We start from the raw sequence: 22,317 nt of genomic DNA on the forward strand, positions 1-22,317 counted from the left end.
TAATTGAAGAATTGTACACGTACTAGGCTACTTTCAACACCCTTTGCTGCACTGATATTTTTCCCTCCATTTTTCATTTTATTTTATTTTTTTGCTGGAAGTTCCGTCAATATCCGCCAGCCTTTAAGAGACATCATGCAGCCAGGCCTCTTGGCTTGTAGTCACACCGTCCTGAATGCGCCCGATCATATCAGATTTCGGAAGCTAAACGGGGCAGGGCCTGGTCAGTACATGGATGTGTGACCTCCTGGAAAACCAGGTGCTGCAAGCTTTTTACGTCTCCTGGGTAACTGCATCGTAGCTCTTAATTCTCTTTTTCTGTCTGGAGGAGATATAATTGAAGAATTGTACACGTACCCGGCTACTTTCAACACCCTTTGCTGCACTGATATTTTTCCCTCTATTTTTCTTTTTTTTTTTTGCTGGAAATTCCGTCAATACCCGCCATCCTTTAAGAGACATCATGCAGCCAGGCATCTCGGCTTGCGGCCACACCATACTGAACGCGCCCGATCTCGTCAGATCTCGGAAGCTAAACGGGGCAGGACCTGGTTAGTACATGAATGTGAGACCGCCTGGAAATACCTAGTGCTGCAAGCTTTTACGTCTCCTGGGTAACTTTATCGTAGCTCTTAATACTCTCTATCTGTCTGGAGGAGATATAATTGAAGAATTGTACATGTACCCGGCTACTTTCAACACCCTTTGCTGCACTGATATTTTTCCCTCCCTTTTTCTATTTTTTTTTTTTTTTTTTGCTGGAAGTTCCGTCAATACCCGCCAGCCTTTAAGAGACATCATGCAGCCAGGCCTCTTGGCTTGCGGCCACACCGTCCTGAATGCGCCCGATCTCGTCAGATCTCGGAAGCTAAACGGGGCAGGGCCTGGTCAGTACTTGGATGGGTGACCTCCTGGAAATACCAGGTGCTGCAAGCTTTTTACTTCTCCTGGGTAACTTTATCGTAGCTCTTAATACTCTCTTTCTGTCTGGAGGAGATATAATTGAAGAATTGTACACGTACCCGGCTACTTTCAACACCCTTTCCTGCACTGATATTTTTCCCTCCATTTTTCTATTTTTTTTTTTTTTTTTATGCTGGAAATTCCGTCAATACCCGCCAGCCTTTAAGAGACATCATGCAGCCAGGCGTCTCGGCTTGTGGCCACACCGTCCTGAACGCGCCCGATCTCGTCAGATCTCAGAAACTAAACGGGGCAGGACCTGGTCAGTACTTGGATGGGAGACCTCCTGGAAGTACCAGGTGCTGCAAGCTTTTTACGTCACCTGGGGAACTTCGTCGTAGCTTTTAATACTCTCTTTCTGTCTGGAGGAGATTTAATTGAAGAATTGTACACGTACCCGGCTACTTTCAACACCCTTTACTGCACAGATATTTTTCCCTCCATTTTTTTTTTTTCTTTTTTTTTTTTGCTGGAAGTTCCGTCAATACCCTCCAGCCTTTAAGAGACATCATGCAGCCAGGCTGCTTGGCTTGCGGCCACACCGTCCTGAACGCGGTCGATCTCTTCAGATCTCGGAAGCTAAACGGTGCAGGGCCTCGTCAGTACTTGGATGGGTGACCTCCTGGAAATACCAGGTGCTGCAAACTTTTTCGTCTCCTGGGTAACTTCATCGTAGCTTTTAATACTCTATTTCTGTCTGGAGGAGATATAATTGAAGAATTGTACACGTACCCGGCTACTTTCAACACCCTTTGCTGCACTGATATTTTTCCCGCCATTTTTCTTTTTATTTTTTATTTTTTCTGGAAGTTCCATCAATATCCGCCAGCCTTTAAGAGACATCATGCAACCAGGCATCTCGGCTTGCGGACACACAGACCTGAACGCGCCCGATCTCATCAGATCTCGGAAACGAAACGGGGCAGGACCTGGTCAGTACTTGAATGTGAGACCTCCTAGAAAAACCTGGTGCTGCAAGCTTTTACATCTCCTGGGTAACTTCATCGTAGCTCTTTATACTCTCTTTCTGTCTGGAGGAGATATAATTGAAGTATTGTACACGTACCCGGCTACTTTTAACACCCTTTGCTGCACTGATATTTTTCCCTCCATTTTTCTTTTTTCATTTTTTTTTGCTGGAAGTTCTGTCAATATCCTCCAACCATTTAGAGACATCATGCAGCCAGGCCTCTTGGCTTGCGGCCACACCGTCCTGAACGCGCCCGATCTCGTCAGACCTTGGAAACTAAACGGGCCAAGGCCTGGTTAGTACTTGGATGGGTAACCTCCTGGAAATACCAGGTGATGCAAGCTTTTTACGTATCCTGTGTAACTTCATCGTAGCTCTTAATACTCTCTTTCAGTCTGGAGGAGATATAATTGAAGAATTGTACACGTACCCAGCTACTTTCAATACCCTTTGCTGCACTGATATTTTTCCCTCCGTTTTTCTTTTTTTTTTTTTTTTTGCTGGAAGTTCCATCAATACCCTCCAGCCTTTAAGAGACATCATACAGCCAGGCCTCTTGGCTTGCAACCACACCGTCCTGAACGCGCCCCATCTCGTCAGATCTCGGAAGCTAAACGGGGCAGGGCCTGGTCATTACTTGAATGTGGGACCTCCTGGAAATACCTGGTTCTGCAAGCTTTTTACGTCTCCTGGGTAACTATATCGTAGCTCTTAATACTCTCTTTCTGTCTGGAGGAGATATAATTGAAGTATTGTACACGTACCTGGCTACTTTCAACATCCTTTGCTGCACTGATATTTTTCCCTTCGTTTTTCTTTTTTTTTTTTTTTGCTGGAAGTTCCGTCAATACCCGCCAACCATTAAGAGACATCATGCAACCAGGCCTCTCGGCTTGTGTCCACACCGTCCTGAACGCGCTCGATCTCGTCAGATCGCGTAAGCTGAACGGGGCAGGTCCTGGTCAGTACTTGGATGGGTGACCTCCTGGAAATACCAGGTGCTACAAGCTTTATACGTCTCTTGGGTAACTTCATCGTAGCTCGTAATACTCTCTTTCTGTCTGGAGGAGATATAATTGAAGTATTGTACACGTACCCGGCTACTTTTAACACCCTTTGCTGCACTGATATTTTTCCCTCCATTTTTCTTTTTTCATTTTTTTTTGCTGGAAGTTCTGTCAATATCCTCCAGCCATTTAGAGACATCATGCAGCCAGGCCTCTTGGCTTGCGGCCACACCGTCCTGAACGCGCCCGATCTCGTCAGACCTTGGAAACTAAACGGGCCAGGGCCTGGTTAGTACTTGGATGGGTGACCTCCTGGAAATACCAGGTGATGCAAGCTTTTTACGTATCCTGTGTAACTTCATCGTAGCTCTTAATACTCTCTTTCAGTCTGGAGGAGATATAATTGAAGAATTGTACACGTACCCGGCTACTTTCAACACCCTTTGCTGCACTGATATTTTTCCCTCCGTTTTTCTTTTTTTTTTTTTTTTTCTGGAAGTTCCATCAATACCCTCCAGCCTTTAAGAGACATCATACAGCCAGGCCTCTTGGCTTGCAACCACACCGTCCTGAACGCGCCCCATCTCGTCAGATCTCGGAAGCTAAACGGGGCAGGGCCTGGTCATTACTTGAATGTGGGACCTCCTGGAAATACCTGGTTCTGCAAGCTTTTTACGTCTCCTGGGTAACTATATCGTAGCTCTTAATACTCTCTTTCTGTCTGGAGGAGATATAATTGAAGTATTGTACACGTACCTGGCTACTTTCAACATCCTTTGCTGCACTGATATTTTTCCCTCCGTTTTTCTTTTTTTTTTTTTTTGCTGGAAGTTCCGTCAATACCCGCCAACCATTAAGAGACATCATGCAACCAGGCCTCTCGGCTTGTGTCCACACCGTCCTGAACGCGCTCGATCTCGTCAGATCGCGTAAGCTGAACGGGGCAGGTCCTGGTCAGTACTTGGATGGGTGACCTCCTGGAAATACCAGGTGCTGCAAGCTTTATACGTCTCTTGGGTAACTTCATCGTAGCTCGTAATACTCTCTTTCAGTCTGGAGGAGATATAATTGAAGAATTGTACACATACCCGGCTACTTTCAACACCCTTTGCTGCACTGATATTTTTTCCTCCATTTTTCTTTTTTCTTTTTTTTTTTGCCGGAAGTTCCGTCAATACCCTCCAGCCTTTAAGAGACATCATGCAGCCAGGCTGCTTGGCTTGCGGCCACACCGTCCTGAACGCGGTCGATCTCATCAGATCTCGGAAGCTAAACGGTGCAGGGCCTCGTCAGTACTTGGATGGGTGACCTCCTGGAAATACCAGGTGCTGCAAGCTTTTTCGTCTCCTGGGTAACTTCATCGTAGCTTTTAATACTCTATTTCTGTCTGGAGGAGATATAATTGAAGAATTGTACACGTACCCGGCTACTTTCAACACCCTTTGCTGCACTGATATTTTTCCCGCCATTTTTCTTTTTATTTTTTCTTTTTTCTGGAAGTTCCATCAATATCCGCCAGCCTTTAAGAGACATCATGCAACCAGGCATCTCGGCTTGCGGACACACAGACCTGAACGCGCCCGATCTCGTCAGATCTCGGAAACGAAACGGGGCAGGACCTGGTCAGTACTTGGATGGGAGATCTCCTGGAAATACCAGGTGCTGCCAGCTTTTTACGTCTGCTGGGTAACTTTATCGTAGCTCTTAATACTCTCTTTCAGTCTGGAGGAGATATAATTGAAATATTGTACACGTACCCGGTTACTTTCAACACCCTTTGCTGCACTGATATTTTTCCCTCCATTTTTCTTTTTTCTTCATTATTTTGCTGGAAGTTCCATCAATATCCGCCAGCCTTTAAGAGACATCATGCAACCAGGCATCTCGGCTTGCGGACACACAGACCTGAACGCGCCCGATCTCGTCAGATCTCGGAAACGAAACGGGGCAGGACCTGGTCAGTACTTGAATGTGAGACCTCCTAGAAAAACCTGGTGCTGCAAGCTTTTTACGTCTCCTGGGTAACTATATCGTAGCTCTTAATACTCTCTTTCTGTCTGGAGGAGATATAATTGAAGTATTGTACACGTACCTGGCTACTTTCAACATCCTTTGCTGCACTGATATTTTTCCCTCCGTTTTTCTTTTTTTTTTTTTTTGCTGGAAGTTCCGTCAATACCCGCCAACCATTAAGAGACATCATGCAGCCAGGCCTCTCGGCTTGTGTCCACACCGTCCTGAACGCGCTCGATCTCGTCAGATCGCGTAAGCTGAACGGGGCAGGTCCTGGTCAGTACTTGGATGGGTGACCTCCTGGAAATACCAGGTGCTGCAAGCTTTATACGTCTCTTGGGTAACTTCATCGTAGCTCGTAATACTCTCTTTCAGTCTGGAGGAGATATAATTGAAGTATTGTACACTTTGTCTTAGGGACAGTCTGGCTAGCAGTGACTGAGTGGTTGACAGACGACAAGCATCGGAATGTACGTGCTCTGTGATGTCATAGCAGTCAGCTGAGAGAGGCTCGTGATGTCATCGCTGAGCTGTCTGTCTGTCTGTCTGTCTGTCTCTCTCTCTCTCTTTCTCTCTCTCTCTCTCTCTCTCTCTTCCTCTCAATTCAATTCATTTGTATTGTCAAAGCAATTGGACATACATACATACATATATATATATATATATATATATACATACATATATACATCTATACATGCTAGAAAGTCATTACAATGTTATCTTAAAGGCTAACTAAGCAGAACATATATCATTATAGAACAGAGTTCATAGGTCAACACATGGTTTTAGGGAACAGGCACGTAGGTCATACCGTTTGACAATGTCTCCAAGGTTCTCATCGTAAATAACAAACAGAAATCAAACTATCTTCTGGGCTGACCTTCTAGCTTGACCGTATCTTTCTTAAGTATACAAGAGAGAAAAACAGGTGTAAGAAAATAATTTCTAATTTTCCTTCTACACATATATACATACATACATACATATGTAGCGTTATGTTGGGTGTATTTTGATAAGAGCATTTGGGCTCTGAGCTGAAGCACTGATCTAAAGAAGACCTCTCCCCCCCCAAAGTTATCAGATTTCCTTAGCTCATCAGCTTGGAACTGGTTTGCATCAAAGTGACAGTTTTGGGGAGGATGGCACCGAGAAGAGGCCAAATAGTTTGGAATTCTGCTATGAGATGTCTGGAGAAAGGGGCCTGTAGGTGATAAAAACTCTTTGAAGTGGATGAGAGCCGAAATCCCGACATAGAGCTACGAACCCAGGCCAACCGGCATTTCCAAAAGATGGCATGGATTGACATCAGTCATAAATAAAGCCTCCCTCCAATAGGACACTTGGGGCTGAAACCGAAATCGAATCTCAAGAACTCAGGGACCAATCACCTACTGATCTGACAGACTATAAGGAACAGCGGACAGTCTTTCTCTCTCTCTCTCTCTCACCTGAACCAGAATCTCGCTGCCACAGCTCAACCTGTAGCTCTGTTGCCAGAACCGGAATCAGAAACCAACCAAGTCTTTGCCGGCAACAGAAGAGTTAAACTGGGAGAAGGAGATTGAGCGAAGAATTATTTTAAAGGACTTTATTAAATAAATAACTTCACAGACCCACCTGATCAGTGGAGTTTTACAGCTGGACAATTGACTAAGTCGACTGAATACGAAAGTGTCAGTCACTTAAATAGCTATTTGAGTCTTAAGAAACTTGACCCTTGGAATAAACAGGGCCCTGCTTTCCTCAAAGACTTTGTCTTCAAGTAACTACGGTGGAACCCTGCTTACAAAGAAGATTTTGTGCACTACCTTGGAGCCTTCAAACCAGTGGAAAATCTGTTTGGAAAAGACTCTACATTCGCGAAACCCCAACTTCCAGGTGCATCGACTGAGTGGAAGTTCTTGGACAAAGCCGAACCGGACTGCCTTTGTTCCAAACCACACGGACCTCGTGCCGTGTGCTGTTATCTGAGCCCGAAGCCAGAGAGGCCTCTCTGCGACGAAGTTCACATAAGTTTAACAGTTTGGAGTTCATGATTCATGACATTTGAGAAATCAATTAGAAATGTTAATCTGTGATTCATAACTCTAGAATGTGTAATATCATTTAGTTTTCTTAAATATAAATGTGTGTTGCATTCAACTGTTTTGTTGATAATTTTAGAAATAAAATCTGACAACGCCGAGAAATATCTTCTCATTCCTGTTTAACTGTTTAGTCTGAAATTGACACAAGTTAATAGACACCAGATTATAGGTGGCCCTGCCTATCCTTAATCATTGAATAATAATCAGTTAAGGGAAATTGTGGTAACAAGTAATGATAGGATCTTTCTCTCCACCTAAACGTTAATGAGACTGATATATATATAACGAGAAGTTACCTGACATAAATACTAACCTGCGTAGTTATTGAATGTCTGACTAACAATACTAATGAGAGACTCACCTTCGTCTTACTAACCGGTATTGTAGTCAATGTGTTTATAACCTTTTTTGTTTAATGATTTGTGTGTTATCATATGCGATCCCATGGTCTTTGATTTGGTCACGGAAGTGATTTGTCTTTGATTTGTTGATCTAGAGTTGAATTTTAATTAGTTTTTCCCTTTTGTATAATTAGTGTAGTGCTACATTTAGTCTTTGTTTTTGAATAAATTTGACAATTTATATCTTTGGAATTGGTGTCTGCATCCAATTATTACAGAAAATGAGTTCTACAAGATTCCAGGATTCGTGATAAGGTGATACTATAAATTCACTTCTTTAATTGAATTTTATAAGTGTACCTTACGCTACACCTTTGACCACCACGTCTTCCTCCTCCCACTGCTTGACCTCTATTGTGACCTGGATCACCTGCCGGCTCCATGTTATCGCTGTGTTGTTGAGGTGGATAGCACGCATTTCACTCGATACTCGTACCACAATGTGAAATCAATCATCAATAACCAGTTGGCAGTATTGGAAAAGCAATTACAAGGGCCTGCATACATACAGTAATGTCAAATCTGATGTGGAAGAACAATTCCTTTATCCCTCTGTTCTCCACCAGGGTTGTGCTGATCGCCTCGATTGGCAAGTTTGCAGTGTGAGGAGTGGATCCATGTCGTCGTTCCTAGGCACTTCACAGCTGTGTGGGTGGTCAGGAGCACCTGGTAGGGCCCTGTCCACCTGGGCTGTTGGGAGGACTTTCTCTTGTGTGCTTTGATATACACAGTCATCTTGCTGGAAGGGGTGGTAAACCTGCTGGGATGGTTCAGTCTGGGCGGCTTTCATCTGTGAATGGACAGCTTCGAAAGCACGTGTTAGTCCCATACAAAAAGACAACATAGCATCATCCATCAAGTGGATGTCCATTTCCCTTACAGACAATGGAGGAGTGATGGAGAGTCTCATAAGTCATCCCATAATAATCTCACACGGAGAAAGACCTGTTTTTCTCAATTTGCTGACGATTTCATTGTCATTAGGACTATAGGAAGGGGATCTGGACGTTTGAGTCCTGTTTGTTTGCATATATTAGACAGCTTATTCTTTAATATCCCATTTTGTTTCTCCACTGCTCCAGCTGACTGAGCCTGATGGGGCAGTGAAAATGTTGTTTACCTCGCAGGGCTTTGCATAGTTCCTGCACTATTGTCCCAGTGAAGTGAGTGTTCCTATCACTGGAAATTTCCCTGGAATGCGAAATCTACATATAACATCCCTTAACTGTATTTTTGCTACTTTTACTACTTCAGCCTTCCTACGGGATAGGCTTCAACCCATTTAGAACACCTATATATTATTACAAGTATATATTCATATCCACAACATTTAAGCTTTTGAACACAATCTATTTGCATATTGCAGGATTATGAGCTTGACAAATGTGGCAAGTTCTACAATATTGCTAAGCTGTTACTATAAAACCTGGGGCAAACCAATTTAAAAGACTGATGCACACATCCCCCCTTTGCCCGTGTGGCCAACACCATGCGCCACATGGGCAAACCAGGGAAAGAGTGCCTGTGAGGCAACCAATGCATTAGCAAATGTTTGAGCTCTCTTATGGAAGGTGCAGTGGCCAGTTGCAATTTCCTGGAGCTTTTACAGTGCATCTCAAATTAAATTTCATCCAGCCCCAGGTCATAAAAGTCAAACCCTAGTTACGACATACATAACACATACATTTTGTTGCTTCAAAGAGAATACAAAAGTCAGCAAAACATTCTTTTTTACAAATTCAGTTTGTAAACTGTATTGTACATATATTTGTTGCGTTTTGATTTATAAACATTATACATTGTACAAATCTTAAGTGAAGGGCAATGGACTGATTCTGACTTCATGGCTGTCATTCTATTCATTTGAATAATGTGACATCTCCACTAATAGTACATTATAAATTAAACTATCAATAGAAGAATATGTGCTACTGCGGACGTCATCTGAGCAGTTTCACAATATATTGTAGATTCCTATAATCTGGAAAACCTTTAATTATAGTATTTTAACTTATTTCTCCACTGAGTCAAGCATCACTTCAGCGTAGTGGACCTCAGCATTGGTCTGTTCAAGTTGCTGTGAGGCTGTCTTTAAAGCCGCGCCCTCGGCCTACTGTGTCTCAACAAGAACACCAGCATCTTCTCCATATGGGTCAGACATCGGTTCCTTCAGGACACGATTCATAATATGCATATCTGCCATGTGGAATAAATCAGTCTGAAGACACAATGTGTGGTTCACACAACATCAGAGATCGTCCTTATAAAAGGCATCTCTATCACATTAGTTGACATTCGCACAATCTATAAGGTTTCTAGTAAAGGGACAATTCAAAATAATAATAATCTTGATTCCAATTTATCTCATTTATCAAATTATTTCAGTACAGCACTCAGCTGTCGTCAGCAGCATCATATCTCCTGTGTTTATTGAATCAGCTTTACTTCCTAGTGTAGATACTCTTTTTGTGTGGAGTTGTCAAAGTTTCAAAACAATGTGCTTATCTTTGTCCTTTTATCTAACTTAAATACCTGAGAACATTACAATAACTATTACAGCAGCTCCTTCAACACCATAGTTAATAGTAGTTGGGTAAATGATGGCAGTTATTAATCTTTGTTTCTCAATTCATTTTTTACCAATAAACCATAATTTGAAATTATTTCCATACTCCTATTATTCCTATTTTCATTATTATTAGTTTTATGCGGTTGTCATCTAGTATGTGATGTATTCGTCTGTATCAACATCAATATTATTATCATTATTAATACAAGCAGTGTAAATTACCATTCATTACACTCTTGCTCTGTTTGTAATAAGTTATGAACCCTTACACGTACTTACAGTCTCTGCCTTGTCTCTGACTTCTCTCTCTCTCTCTCTCTCTCTCTCTCTCTCTCTCATCTCAGGCTGCTTGTCTGCTCAGGCGAACAGGGGGAGCAGAGGAGCACATACGGCCCTTGCCCCCTGCCCCCCTCTTCCTAATTGATAGGGTATTTCTGTTTGTGAAAGGACTATTTCCAAACAGTTTTATAACTTGCCATGACTATGTTTCATTAAATTAGTTATGTTACACCTTTAGTTATACCTGTAGTAACTTCATTATTTTCCCTCATATTCCAGTCAATCACCATCAGAGTCTCTCGTGGCAGTACATTTGTCTCACACAGAACAAACTCTCCTTTCTCAACCGCTTTCAATTTTGGATAACATCGCACTGCATCCCAACAGCTGTTCTTTCTCCTATTCCTAATTTCTTACAAGAAAATGCAAGTTATATTTGATCGATTTGTATTATTACTATTTATATACATTTCACTACATTATTGTAGTTAATGAATGTATTTAATCTTTGGAAAATAAGCCTTTTCATTGATCTCAATAATGATGTCCAGGTACTTCAGGAAAGCACATTTTCAAAAAATGTGTCCAGTCAATGATTTCCCCAACTAAGAACCTGCGTGGGCACTAAGACTGTCCTCCTGCGCGGCTCATGTCTTTATTGTGTCACTTCCTCCTATTGAAGTCCAATCTACACCAGTACAGGTTCAGAAGAACTGTTCCCGAATCCAGATTGAACTGATCAATAGTTAATTTCTTACCTACACATTGTATTTAGGGATCTATTACTAGGGATTTAAAAACTCTTCATTGTGGAACTCATAGCTTCCAAATGAGCACATCGTTAATTTCCTGGAGTATCTGGTTATCTATTTATCAATATGTAAGAAACCTTCACCGAATGTTTGTGGTTGCCTCGGATTCCTATTTCTAAATTTGGCTCTAATTCCATTTCTAACATGTTACTTTTAACTTCTGTATTCGTAAGACCTATTTAAATAACTTAATTTTGTATTATTATTTCTGTTTGCAATAGCATTCTGTGTACAGTTAAATGCTGACTTTCTTGTAGGTCTGTTATTACAACATATTTAACTGGCGTTTTTTAGCTATCATTCTGTAACTATTTGTGACTTATGACTCTCTTAGTCATATTCTGGACTATACAGTACATGAAAAAGTCAAAATATGGACATTTACCTTGCGCAAACTGAAAACGTACAAACATACAAAGAGACACATATTAATGTATATCCATAGTAAATTCAGATACCATGGTTTTGGTTGGCATGTTATATTGACCTGCAGTGTCTCAAACTACCCTTATTTATTACTTATCTAGTAATTTTCCTTCAGTATCTTGAGGACTGTCATTTATACTGAAAAACATATATATATATATATTTTTAATTTGTCTTCGGGGCATTCAGATTGAATTATGCCTGTTGTCTTTTCTTTCTTTTCTCTAACAAATGTTTTAAGATAGCTAGCTTTGGTTTCTCATTTCTTAATGCTTTGTATTCCTATTTTGCAAAACCGTTTTTAGGTGCTCAAGTCTATCTGAATCAAAAGTCCCATCTTTTGGAAACCTTAATTTTCTGTCACCTATTGTCCAGTCAAACGCACCGCTTCACTCCATAGTTATCATACATGTACCTTACATGTGTACCTTTAAGTGGCGGGTCGCCCGTCTTACTAGAGCTGTTCCCACACAGTAACACGTTTTCCCATTTTCTATGTATCGTTTTGTACACAACAACCAAGGCGTGCAAGCCCGCAAAATAACAATAAACGACAGGGGAGAAAACATAGCAAAAAACAAGAAAACACAAATAATACTAAATCCTATATAGGAATAACAACAAACATGCTTTTCAATGTTTGCATTTATAGAACTTGTATATAACTTAATGACTTTTCTTCATTTACCATAAACACTATAAACTTCTATAAACTATAAACACGTTATTTTATATTATTACCGGCGTATCAGATATTGAACAATTAATTAGCGCTCCTTTTTTTTTTTTTTTTTCTAATAGTAGGTCAAACCCACTTAAGCCTGCGGGAACCCAGACAGGAAAACACAGTCCTGTTCCTTCACAAACAAGAAGACACAGTCAAGTCTATGGTAACCCTAAGAAACCATGCTCCTCGGTTATTGGTGTCAATGGATCTCATTATCCTGAAACTTTCATGATCGAAACATGGAATACTGTTTGTCAGTTTCCATAAAACTATGCATTAAGAGTAATGCAACAGTCACTTATCATTTTGAGCAGCTGTATCAATTGATAGTTAGATCTCTGTAATGAAATGAATAGACAGTGATCTCAGATGTAATGTGTGAATTGCATTTTGAAATGGTAATACTTTGATGTAAGTTGTGTCATTTTAGTTCAATGAACAAATGATCTGAGGTTGATGTGTATTGTATCCAAGCAATTGTAAAAAAGTGTTAGAGTTTTGAAAAATGTGCATTTTGATCATCGGGTGTGAGTTTAGTGTCTAGAGTTTTGAAAAATGACATCAAGGTTCTGAAATGAGTGCCAAAGTGATTGTGAAAAAGTGTAATATCAGGGGACAGTGGCTATTAGTGATCTGGCCTTCCGTGGCCTCTGTATTAATGTAACAGGTCACATTGTATGTGTACACTGATACTTGATAGTATAATATAGTACAAGTAAAAAACATACATAGGTATCATAGAAGTATTTTGCAGAAATGATTATGGATAGTTATCAAAATGGAGAGGAAATGCTAAATCCAGTCTCCCCAGGCTGAGCTTCTATTGCTGCACCTGCTAAGTGGCTGCTGGCCCCACTATATGGATAGAGCCACACCAAGTACAAGAGTCTCCCCATTGCTATTTATATCTCCCTATCCAGTCTTCTGTAGGTGTCAGGGTGGGGTGCCTATTCCCCTGCATGCTTTGAAACCTATAGCACCAGGGACGCACACTTGGGATCCGGTTCCTCTGCCCCTCACATACACATGAGGAATCCTAGGTGCTCAATACGTCATACTGTCTCGTTCATCTCATGTGTAAACTATGGACAAATACATGACTAAACGTGTTTAGTTGCTTTTCCCAGAATGCTTTGCGCCACGATATGCAAATAACGGGGACTATGATTGGCTCCCTGACATTACCCACACTGCGACTGATGCTACCCATTTCACTACCCAACAAAGACCCATAATATGCGTGTGTCTGTCTGTCTGTCTGTCTGTCTGTGTGTGAAAGTGTGTGTGTGTCTGTCTGTCTGTCTGTCATGTAACTTGCACATCTGTGAGGGCACCACTAATGCCGAAAGAGATGTACACATATTGTTTATTTTCCATATATATGTATGTATGTATGTATGCATGTCCAATTGCTTTGACAATACAAATGAATTGAATTGAGAGGGAGAGAGAGAGAGAGAGAGACAGACAGACAGACAGACAGAGAGACACACATACACACACACACACACACACACACACACAGAGAGCCAGCCAGCCAGCCAGCTCAGCGATGACATGACGAGCCTCTCTCAGCTTACTGCTATGACAGCACAGAGCACGTACATTCCGTTTAACAAATCGTTAAACAAAAAAGGTTATAAACACATTGACTACAATACCGGTTAGTAAGACGAAGGTGAGTCTCTCGTTAGTATTATTAGTCAGACATTAAATAACTACGCAGGTTCGTTTTTATGTCGGGTAACTTCTCGTTATATATATATCAGTCTCATTTACGTTTAGGTGCCGAGAAAGATCCTATTTGTTACCACAATTTCCCTTAACTGATTATTATTCAATGATTAAGGATAGGCAGGGCCACCAATAATCTAATGTCTATTAACTTGTGTCAATTTCAGACTAAACAGTTAAACAGGAATGAGAAGATATTTCTCGGGGTTGACAGATTTTATTTCTAAAATTATCAACAAAACAGTTTAATGCAACACACATTTATATTTAAGAAAACTAAATGATATTACACATTCTAGAGTTATGAATCACAGATTAACATTTCTAATTGATTTCTCAAATGTCATGAATCACAAACTCCAAACTGTTAAACTTATGTGAACTTCGTCGCAGAGAGGCCTCTCTGCCTTCGGGCTCAGATAACAGCACTCGGCACGAGGTCCGTGTGGTTTGGAACAAAGGCAGTCCGGTTCGGCTTTGTCCAAGAACTTCCACTCAGTCGATGCACCTGTAAGTTGGGGTTTCGGGAATGTAGAGTCTTTTCCAAACAGATTTTCCACTGGTTTGAATGCTCCAAGGTTGTGCACAAAATCTTCTTTGTAAGCAGGGTTCCACCGTAGTTACTTGAAGACAAAGTCTTTGAGGAAAGCAGGGCCCTGTTTATTCCAAGGGTCAAGTTTCTTAAGACTCAAATAGCTATTTAAGTGACTGACACTTTCGTATTCAGTCGACTTAGTCAATTGTCCAGCTGTAAAACTCCACTGATCAGGTGGGTCTGTAAAGTTATTTATTTAATAAAGTCCTTTAAAAGAATTCTTCGTACGGCTCAATCTCCTTCTCCCAGTTTAACTCTTCTGTTGCCGGCAAAGACTTGGTTGGTTTCTGATTCCGGTTCTGGCAACAGAGCTACAGGTTGAGCTGTGGCAGCGAGTTTCTGGTTCAGGTGAGAGAAAGAGAGAGAGAAAGACTGTCCGCTGTTCCTTAAAGTCTGTCAGATCAGTAGGTGATTGGTCCCTGAGTTCTTGAGATTGGATTTCGGTTTCAGCCCCCAGTGTCCTATTGGAGGGGGGCTTGATTTATGACTGATGTCAATCCATGCCATCTTTTGGAAATGCCGGTTGGCCCGGGTTCGTAGCTCTATGTCGGGATTTCGGCTCTCGTCCACTTCAAAGAGTTTTTATCACCTACAGGCCCCTTTCTCCAGACATCTCATAGCAGAATTCCAAACTATTTGGCCTCTTCTCGGTGCCATCCTCCCCAAAACTGTCACGTTGATGCAAACCAGTTCCAAGCTGATGAGCTAAGGAAATCTGATAACTTTGGGGGGGGGAGAGGTCTTCTTTAGATCCGTGCTTCAGCTCAGAGCCCAAATGCTCTTATCCAAATACACCCAACATAACGCTACATATGTATGTATGTATGTATATATGTGTAGAAGGAAAATTAGAAATTATTTTCTTACACCTGTTTTTCTCTCTTGTATACTTAAGAAAGATACGGTCAAACTAGAAGATCAGCCCAGAAGATAGTTTGATTTCTGTTTGTTATTTACGATGAGAACCTTGGAGACAATGTCAAACGGTATGACCTACGAGCCTGTTCCCTAAAACCATGTGTTGACCTATGAACTCTGTTCTATAATGATATATGTTCTGCTTAGTTAGCCTTTAAGATAACATAGTAATGACTTTCTAGCATGTATGGATGTTTGTATGTATGTATATATATATATATATATATATATGTATGTATGTATGTATGTATGTATGTCCAATTGCTTTGACAATACAAATGAATTGAATTGAGAGGAAGAGAGAGAGAGAGAGAGAGAGAGAGAGAGACAGACAGACAGACAGACAGCTCAGCGATGACATCACGAGCCTCTCTCAGCTGACTGCTATGACATCACAGAGCACGTACATTCCGTTGCTTGCCGTCTGTCAACCACTCAGTCACTGCTAGCCAGACTGGCTGGCTGGCTGGATGGGGGGGCTGCTTGCTGCTGCTGCGTACCTTAGCAAGCTTATTTGCTTGACCGGCCTTCCTACTCCTCTGCCCACATGCCCACCTATGCCCGATCTGCTGTTCACCTGGATCACAGCTCCGCCCCAACAAGGCAGATCTTCCCAAAAATGGTACAAACTGATCCACGTTCCCCTCCACGGAAAGCTTTAGCCCAAAATAAGGGACACATTCTGTAACAACATAATGGATGCCCACCCAACCTGTGACAAAACTTAGAAAAAAGAAAAACGGTCAGTCCTCCTGGGGGAGGGACACACAGCCACCCTGGCTGCCCAATATGTCAGCGCCTACCACAGCCTGAGGGACACAGTGACACACGAGCACCGGCTGTAAATATAATGTAAATACTCATTTGTAATGCATGTCATTGTATTTCAAAAAAGGAATCTGGAAATAGTAAACCAATTTTCTTTATTTGTATGTATTTAAGATCACATTTTATTACATTTTCTTTTTCTGTACTTGATAACATCTTATTGTGATTCAAAATTCTATTATTTATTTTCCGTATGTATGTATGTATGTATGTATGTATGTATGTATGTATGTATGTATGTATGGAAGGAAAGTTAGAAATTCTTTTCTCACACCTGTTTTTCTCTCTTGTATACTTAAGAAAGATTAGGTCAAGCTAGAAGGTCAGGCCAGAAGGTAGTTTGAATTTTGTTTGTTATTCACGATGAGAACCTTGGAGACAATGTCAAACGGTATGATGGCAGCATCACTTACAATTTTGACAGCCGGAAGTCCCGCCCTCCCTACGTACCATAGACCGGAAGGCCCACCTCACCTTCCGGTTACCCCCACCTTTGAACCGGAACTTCTCTCTCCTTCCCATCACCCCCAGGGTTACCCTTTTACCCTCCCTTGTCAGCCATCTTGGATGATATCGGCCATATTGGATGTCAGCCATTTGTAAGGTCATAGGTCATCTGGTAAGATGGGAGCCATTTTGTTACCATTTGTAAGGTCATAGGTCATTTGGTAAGATGGTAGCCATTTTGCTAGGGTGACATCCATCATGGTGAGGGTCCGAGTGTACCTCACCCTGCTTGTGTGGAGGTGTAATGTTTTATAGCATAAACTGTGTTTTTAAGGTTATATTGTCTTATGATACTGTTTTAGTAAATTAAAAAATACAAGTTTTAAATACACACATATATATTGGACTTGGTCATGATAGGGATGGTGTTTCCAAAAGAACTCTGGAGAACTTTTTGAACAGCTGTAAAAGCAGGTACACCAGGACGTGGATCTTTATACAGCATTCTCTTGAGCATGTTGGGGAGGGCATCCACTGTTTTCACAATATCCTCAACCAGCAATGTCACATTAGGATTACTAGTGTCATACAAATCACCAAACTTGTGAGCTATTAGAGTGAGGATGGCATCTTCAAGCAGAGATTCCTCAAACATACGTATACATAAACCCACGGCAGCAGGAGTTTTCTTTCTCTGGAAAAAATATATATAATGTCTTATTGCAAAACAAATTTGTAAAACATCTTATAAGGCTTGTTATTTATAACCTTCTCAATTAATTGTATCACTTACTCATCTACACTTTCCAACAAGTCACTTAACCATCTCGAAGGTAGAGTGCATGTTTCTAAGCTATGCAAAAGAGATTTCACTTCTTTCTCAGTCTGTCTGGTGATGCATAGCCCACATAGGGCACGTGCAACACATAACACAACATTTAGAAAGTGGGTGACACTTATTTTGTTACATATAAGAGCGACACTACTCCAGACACTCCCTTGCTCGTGATCTAAAGTTAGACAGAGATGCTGTGCTTGGCTGGGGTCACCTATCAGACAGGCCTCACACTTATCAACTAATTCACGGCCAATACAATGTTGTAACACTAGCGCAATAATGCCCTTTATGGTGTGTGTCATCACTAGTGTTACATGATCATCATAGTTTTTACAATTATATCTCGGAACTTCCCTGTCTGAATCAAAACTCTTGTGGGTTCTAGCAAGGCAAGAACAGAAGCATGCAATGTTCAATCTTGTTCGGGGTCTTAAAGAGTTGACAGAGGAATCCATATCACTGGTGTCTGGTACTCCACTATTCTAATGAAGAGAAAAGAAAATAACACTTAAAACTGTAATGTGTGTCGGTCAGTAAAGAAGTACACAACTATACACAGTTGTAGGACCTCTATATTTACCTCTCTTTCCATTGATGGTCCAACTCCATCATCAGTGTCTGAGGTTTTATCCTCCCTGCCATGTTCATGGTCCTTGTCATCATCTTCAGACTCATCACCAGTGTTGACACCTTCGTCTTCATCAGACATTGGGAGAGCATCCCTGGGGCTCGGAGGAGGAGCGCTGACACTATTCTTTTGATAAACATACAAAGAAGAAAACATGCATTTAAATTCACTTTGCATTGAAATTTATATATACACACATACGGCCTAACAGCATGTAAACACCGGCATACGTTTAAAATTAATAATAATATTCTAAACACGTTTTTAAAGTAAAATAAACTGTTACCTCTTTTGGGTCCCTGTCTTCCGACCATCTTAATTTTGTGTTAGGTGCCCCCGCATCTTCATCAGCAGCGTGGTCGCTAGGGGGTGTCTTCTTAGCTGGTGTAGCCATAGTGCGCTATGGGGGTTTCCACCAGTTACCGCAGACCTGTTCTGTCCCGAACGGGTGACATGTTTTCTGTGTTTACCAGCATGCTCTTTATACTGTAAATGGTGGCCGGCGGCTCTACAGAGGAGGCGTGGTGTGGGTGGGGTTGGGGGCGTGTGTGGGGACACGTGGGTAAATGGGGGGCAGTGGCTCTACAGAGGAGGAGGAGTGTGGGCGGAGTTGGGTGCGTGTATGGGTGCCACGTGGGTACAGTCATTTGTACCCATTAGGCTCGTGTCCATAACAAATATGTGATAACAATTTATCTCTCCAAATGGTCACCTCACCCAGTGTGTACACGTTGTTTTGAACGTGAGACCATGACCATAGCACGCATAGATACAGATGTCTGTTGGAGATCAACTTTATCGGAGTGAAATAGACACCCCAACATACCGCCCCAACTGAATTCTGTAATAAGAACAACATTTTTGGCGGTTTCCTGGTATGTTATGTGGAATACAATTTTGTGTGATTCTTAGAAAAATTATGAAATACCATTTTGCCCCCCCATAAATAAGCCGCTCCAAGCAGTTAATTTTACACATCCAATATAATATATGAAGGGACACACTCTTCATAATGGCATCTGACTGGGGTCCATTTGATGAGGAAGAGCTAGTAAATGCGTTATCATGTATTGATGGTAAGAATGTTTTTTATAGTAATAGAGTTGGGTTTAAAAGTGTTAGTATATCATGCATAGTTCATGGTTTGTATAATTTAAGGTGAGAGAGAACCGAGATATTACAGCACAGAATAACAGAGCCGAGACTGTCGGGCCGAGCACCCCGCAGGGGACCACGGAGAGTGGAACTCGCAACCCCCAATGCCTACGTCCCGAACAGCGCCTTCCAAACCGCAGGAGACACGTGTTCTGAAGGTGGGCCAAAGCAATGTGTTTAATGGCCAGTTTTATTCAGATTTCATGGTATGCCATAGAACAAGTTGTTACATATTATAAATTAATTACATCTTCTAAAACATTATATTGTGTACATTTATGGGACCAATGTTTGTTTTTTGATTTGACAGTTGTTTAACCCACATAACTAAGCACTCCCCCACCCACCCCAAGTCACAGAGCAAACTTTGAATGGAGGTGTGTAACATTCACCGTTTTTACCAATGTTATTAATAATAATAATAATAATAATAATAATAATATTATATTTTGTATTTGTTCGAAATGTAGTGAAAAGTCACTGTATAAAGTGTAATTGACATGTTTGTTTTATTATAGCTAAAAATGCGGCACAGCCTGCATTGCCCTGCTTGAGAGGCTTGTCAAGTGGAAAACAGGTGAAGAGATCCGATCGTGCTGATAAAGGGAGGTCCGTTCTACAGCGGGGGAGACAGCCACCAGTCACACAAAGGGGAAACACAGCGCCCAGAAAAGCCCTGAGTAAGACAAACCGGGTGGCACACGACACCACCGATGTGGGGGTGCAATGTGTGAAAGTGAACCGACCGAGCTCCGCTACTGTAAAAAGAGGTAAACGGGGTAAAAGCACGGTTAAAGCCACCACTAGTGGGGATACTGAGATGAAATGTGATCAATCACCCTGTGTTGACATACAGACCCCTGGTGATTGTAGGGCCCTGGTGTTTAGCAAGATATGCAGTCAGCTTGTGGAGGCGTTAAACACCGCTCAGTGCATAATACATGTTTTGACAAATTTGTTAAAACAAATAGGGAATTGCCCCGTTTCTGATGAGAGTTTGATGAATCTGTAATTCACACTGTGAATCAATCAGTCTCTGCAAGATCGAGAAGGGTTGTTACAAAAAACAACCAATTCTGAAAACAACAATTGACAAACAATGAAAAAGGAGAAGCACAAAATCTGTCAGTCTGCTTGTGTAATTAGGGGGGTAATGCGAAATAAAATTAATGCTGCGAAAAGAATGCTGCGTAGGCTTAAATTTAGAACAAATGTGTCACAATTAGCACGGTCACAGACACTGTTGCACACTCTCCAGACGGGAGGCCATCCGGTAAACTTGGAAATTCAGGAATATATAGATCAGGATGTATCTAAGGAACTAGCATCGGTAGCTAATAACAATGATAATCAGATCGGGGGTGGTGATGCTGCAATGTTAGAGATGAATAATGAAAATGATGAACAAATGGCTGAGGGTGGCGTTGGCGGGGACCCTCCTCGGGGGTTTTTGGAGATTATTCGTCGCTATGACCGAGAAATTAATAGGTTTCGGGGTATGGAGTTTTATGAAGAATTCAGGTTTGTGAACCTGGATCTGGTACAATCTTATATGAATGCTGTCCGTATTGTGCATGGAGCTGTGCAAGGATTGCTAAATGAAATATCACACAATGTGGGTCCTAATGATTTTGTACAGCTGAGACCGAGCTCGGGGTCATTACATAATCCTTTCTAATCGAGGAGTCGAAATGTGGGGGAGCTGGACGCTGCGGATTTCTTAGAGAGCATAGCTAATTTACTACAAAGTCACAACAAAATTCTATCACATTTGAGTTTGCGAATAACGGTCACTGTGATTAGAAATATGCAAGGTGGTGGTGGTGCGCGGAGGCGCTTAAAAGGTATTTTATTTTGTAAAATAATAGACATAAACCAAGGTAACAATTTATGTTTTGCTGCCAGTGTGTACCGCCTGTGGAAGGGTAAAGAATGCACAGATTCCGAAATGTTAGATGGTGCCAAACGAATGCATAGCCAGCTAGGGTTTTCAATTCAGAAAAAAAAAATGTTTTTCAGATATTCAGGCATTTGAAAGACTATTGGGGGTCATTATCAAAGTATTGTACCATGAAAACGGATGGGAATATTTTACTACGGGGCCTACACCTATAAATTCTAAGTATCCGTTGCTCTTATCCTGTATCAAGTGTTGCTCATTGCTTCGCTGTCCTCGTCCTGTACCCTCAGTGTTTTCAGAGCCCGTTCTTGATCTTGTAGAAATATATTGCAGAAGAGCAGAACTACAATCACACTTTTTCAATGCTATTGCTTTTTTCTACCTCCCTGGTGAGGTACCAATGCGGGAAGTTTGAGAGAGTATTTCTAAAATGTGTATGATCCAATACACACAGTTATTTAAAAAGCTGACGTCTTGTACATGCTCACCAGAACCAAGCCTAATTAAATAACACATTTAATATTAAATAAGTACATGTGCAGTAGCCACTTGGACAATTACAGATCCCCAGGTCAAAACACAACAGAAAGACATGGAAGATCGTATTTTCAAATCACACCTGTGGCCCCCCTAACTGTAATTTGGTATTAGTGGGTCAAAGGATTTATTTAGTTCAAGTCATAATAAGATTATATTTTGAAAGGAAACACTACAGGATGTAATATTTAAAATGACTGTGAGTACCTTTCATTAACATTGTTTTAAAGGCTGGGACCAATATGGTGGAATATCTCCAACACACGGACATTGAGAGACTCGACCCCTTTGTGCTGCTGCTCAGAGACCAACTCTCAGTTGTCTCTGAGTAGGCTATGGATCAACTTCCTTTCCTAATATGAAGGAGACAATGGATACAAAACCTATAGGCAACTATGAAAAACAGGTGATTATTGTTATTCTTCTCATTATAAACTACTTAATACATCTCTCGCATAAAGTACAACAGGATAGTGGTGATGT

General features: G+C 41.3%; 1 non-coding gene and 15 pseudogenes across 1 annotated transcript; all 16 read left to right on the plus strand.

Moving 5' to 3' along the window:
- Positions 1–153: 153 nt before the first annotated feature.
- LOC136725277 (uncharacterized) lies at positions 154–271 on the plus strand (annotated as a pseudogene).
- A 210-nt stretch (positions 272–481) lies between these two features.
- On the plus strand, positions 482–600 carry LOC136725282 (uncharacterized; annotated as a pseudogene).
- A 217-nt stretch (positions 601–817) lies between these two features.
- On the plus strand, positions 818–936 carry LOC136725266 (5S ribosomal RNA). The gene has a single exon (XR_010807523.1). It is a non-coding gene; the product is annotated as a 5S ribosomal RNA (ribosomal RNA).
- Positions 937–1,155: 219 nt separating this feature from the next.
- On the plus strand, positions 1,156–1,274 carry LOC136725268 (uncharacterized; annotated as a pseudogene).
- Positions 1,275–1,491: 217 nt separating this feature from the next.
- On the plus strand, positions 1,492–1,610 carry LOC136725209 (uncharacterized; annotated as a pseudogene).
- A 215-nt stretch (positions 1,611–1,825) lies between these two features.
- Positions 1,826–1,944, plus strand: LOC136725228 (uncharacterized; annotated as a pseudogene).
- Positions 1,945–2,158: 214 nt separating this feature from the next.
- LOC136725274 (uncharacterized) lies at positions 2,159–2,277 on the plus strand (annotated as a pseudogene).
- Positions 2,278–2,492: 215 nt separating this feature from the next.
- On the plus strand, positions 2,493–2,611 carry LOC136725222 (uncharacterized; annotated as a pseudogene).
- A 213-nt stretch (positions 2,612–2,824) lies between these two features.
- On the plus strand, positions 2,825–2,943 carry LOC136725217 (uncharacterized; annotated as a pseudogene).
- A 215-nt stretch (positions 2,944–3,158) lies between these two features.
- Positions 3,159–3,277, plus strand: LOC136725262 (uncharacterized; annotated as a pseudogene).
- Positions 3,278–3,491: 214 nt separating this feature from the next.
- LOC136725224 (uncharacterized) lies at positions 3,492–3,610 on the plus strand (annotated as a pseudogene).
- A 213-nt stretch (positions 3,611–3,823) lies between these two features.
- LOC136725214 (uncharacterized) lies at positions 3,824–3,942 on the plus strand (annotated as a pseudogene).
- Positions 3,943–4,158: 216 nt separating this feature from the next.
- LOC136725269 (uncharacterized) lies at positions 4,159–4,277 on the plus strand (annotated as a pseudogene).
- A 215-nt stretch (positions 4,278–4,492) lies between these two features.
- LOC136725219 (uncharacterized) lies at positions 4,493–4,611 on the plus strand (annotated as a pseudogene).
- A 216-nt stretch (positions 4,612–4,827) lies between these two features.
- LOC136725232 (uncharacterized) lies at positions 4,828–4,946 on the plus strand (annotated as a pseudogene).
- A 213-nt stretch (positions 4,947–5,159) lies between these two features.
- Positions 5,160–5,278, plus strand: LOC136725216 (uncharacterized; annotated as a pseudogene).
- The last annotated feature ends 17,039 nt before the right edge of the window (positions 5,279–22,317 follow it).

This window comes from Amia ocellicauda, unplaced genomic scaffold, assembly GCF_036373705.1.
Source record: "Amia ocellicauda isolate fAmiCal2 unplaced genomic scaffold, fAmiCal2.hap1 HAP1_SCAFFOLD_209, whole genome shotgun sequence".
Classification (NCBI taxonomy): domain Eukaryota; kingdom Metazoa; phylum Chordata; class Actinopteri; order Amiiformes; family Amiidae; genus Amia; species Amia ocellicauda.